Source organism: Euprymna scolopes, chromosome 9 (assembly GCF_053919585.1).
Source record: "Euprymna scolopes isolate OS-2025 chromosome 9, ASM5391958v1, whole genome shotgun sequence".
Classification (NCBI taxonomy): domain Eukaryota; kingdom Metazoa; phylum Mollusca; class Cephalopoda; order Sepiida; family Sepiolidae; genus Euprymna; species Euprymna scolopes.
Window position 1 is genome coordinate 104839293 of NC_136490.1, and position 3197 is coordinate 104842489.

Below are 3197 nucleotides of genomic sequence, written 5' to 3' on the forward strand. Positions count from 1 at the left end.
ACAAGTATTTTGGAAATAAATGGATTTATTAGAAAATTGTAAAAATATAAGCGAACGATAAAAGTAAAAATTTAGCTGAGGCATGACAAAAGTAATGGCTAATAGAAAACTTCAATTATAATCCAAAAAGCCACAATTAAATGTTATGTTCATGATTTATTATATTATAAGATTAAGGAATTTAAACCATAAGCTGGCTTACTTATATTAATGAACGTATTTTTCCATGCAAATATAAGTTCCATGATTTTTATACGCGAGAAAATATAAACAATACTAAAATAATATATTAAAAAAAAATGATCAGGACAAATATATAATATTAAAAACCATGTATAAAATTCTTGGGTCCATTGTTGCAACTAATTATATAAAGATCAAATATTGATAATAACTATGTAAAATGATATATACAACAATTAAACCAATTAATTGTTAAATAAGAGACAAAACAAATTTATTTTTACGTCCAAAGAATACTGTGTATATTTGGAATGTTATATGACCAACTTTTGCCTTATATGATTATAAATATAAGGAGAATAATAATTATATTTGCTTTAATATGTTTCTATCATGAATTAATAAAAAATGTATTTATTTAAAAAAAAACCGTTATTTTCTATTGGATTTTCCAAACAAAACAAAACATTAATGGACTATTCCATTTTTTCATCAAAAAAATAGATGGACCTATAGTATACTCGGCCGGAAAAGGAAACACATTTATAAACAGGCAAAATATGTTTGGCCGGATTAATCGTAGTGTAGAGGTTGGGATTTCAACGTAAGCCGTCAAATGTGTGTAACATTTGCTTTTATAAGTATAATCGCAACGAAATACCATATATATATATATATATATATATATATATATATATATATATATATATATATATATATATATATACCTAAGGATCTATCGATTAATCTATCTATCCATCTATCTATCTATCTGTCTATCTATTTTTCTCAAAATATTGGTATTAGAAGCCAATTTCTTGTATTTAAAAATTATTCAAAACAAAATTTGTATTACACTCAATCATAAATATGCAAGCGACCACGTTAATGTTAACTAAATTTCATATGGTTTTAGAAAACGTGAGTTAATAATTTCTTATTTTTTATGGTTCCTGGTTAATTACTTCTTTTTTATGGATGATTAATTTCATTTAATTATTAAGCTAAATAATACATTTGCGTAGTTTCTACATTCAAGATAATTCCGCGTAGGATTTAATATAAAAAATTTCTCACTATATATATATATATATATATATATATATATATATATATATATATATATATATATATATATGTGTGTGTGTGTGTGTGTGTGTGTGTGTGTGTGTGTTTGTGTGTGTATGTGTGTGTGCCTGTGTGTCGGTAATGCTCACTAGCATATTTGAAAGTGATAAACAAACAACCATTAACGTATTAAGGGATGTTCTTTGCGTAAACAAATGGAGATTGGCTTTGGGGAATTGTTAATATTGTTAATTCACATCGCAAAGCTTCAACCCAAACGATTAGCGTTATCTTTAGAAGTGATGACTGTCCTCCAGGCTTTCAAAAATTACAAACCTGGTTCGAGGTAGTTGTATGTCTAGCGTCACTGAGGAGCTGGAATACTACGCAACAGTACTGTATGTGTATGACTATATATATATATATATATATATATATATATATATATATATATATATATATATATATATATATGTGTGTGTGTGTGTGTGCGTGTATGTATGTATATATATATATTAATATATATATATATATTAATATATATATGTGTGATAATATGTGTTAATATATATATATATATATTACTATACATATGTAGATATATTTATATATAAGTGTGTATACATATATATATATATATATATATGCATATATATGTGTATATGTATATGTGTGTGTATGTGTGTGTATGTGTGTATGTGTGTGTGTGTGTGTGTGTGTGTGTGTGTGTGTACTGTCCAAAAAGTAACTGAAGTGTTTTGAACACAAATAGATCCTTTATTATTTACTAACCTACGTGCCCTGCGCGACCGGATGTTTGGACGTGTGAGTTTGCTCCCCCCCGCCAAAAAAAAAAAGTTGAAGGAAAAGTTGAAGTACGTAGACGCGCAGGCAGGAACCCGTAATTGTTCTCAAGTTCTCACCTACAGTTTCATTTGGTGCCTTTAAAGAATAGGATAACGATGTTCTCATTCAGGCATAACTACATGGATCGTCTCGGTCCCTACATGTACTGGCTTGTCTTACTTTTTTCATTCGGCTATTGGCTTACGTCAACTATCTTATAGTTGTCAGTATTGGTTTGCAAGTTCTGTTTCATTCGGCGTATTTGTTATTGAGCGTGTTTTTATGGTCATAATAACTGGTTTTAAAATATGAGGAATACATACCTACGTAATATTTCTTATTAGAATTTTCATTGGTAAATATTGTGGCCTAGTAAACTATGCTTTTTTTAGATATTTATTTTTAAGTGGGCAGAGTGTGGGGGATCGACAGGTGCATTTATCTTGCTCATTATTAGTATTTTTGTTTTTATTTCTATTGAGGTTGACGTTATCCGACTGATAGTTAGGGAATCGGACCTTGGTTTAACCACTAAGGTGGCTGTCCTATCAGCAGGTGCAAAGTAATACGGCTGCGGTATTGTCATTGAGGTGAATGGATTCTGGACTATGGTTGGGCATCTCGATGGTGTATTAGTTAGTAATTGTTACAGCTTTTCCTTATCATGCGCTACAAAAGAATATGTTTTTTTTTCGGGTTATTTTTCTCTCTTACTTTTCCTCTCTGGCTGCTTTAAGCAAGTTTGTGGAACTATTCCACAAACTCCTAAAAAAACGCCATGAAAATGTTTCCAGACAAAAACACATGATTAAACCCAGATCTTAAACTTCCAAGGTTAAACCCAGCTACCATGTCTCCTCCAACATCAGGGGTCCACGTTCCAACCATCCAGTGGTTAAGGCCAAATTAAAGGAGACAAAACTAGACTTATTAAATTAGCATTGGACCGACTACTTCCCACAAAGAGTTATGAATTAACCTTACAAAGCTAGACTTATTACTCCTAAGTTAAATTAGCATTGGACCGACTACTTCCCACAATGAGTTATGAATTAACCTTACAAAACTGGAACTAACTTAACATCGAAATCCGACCTCCA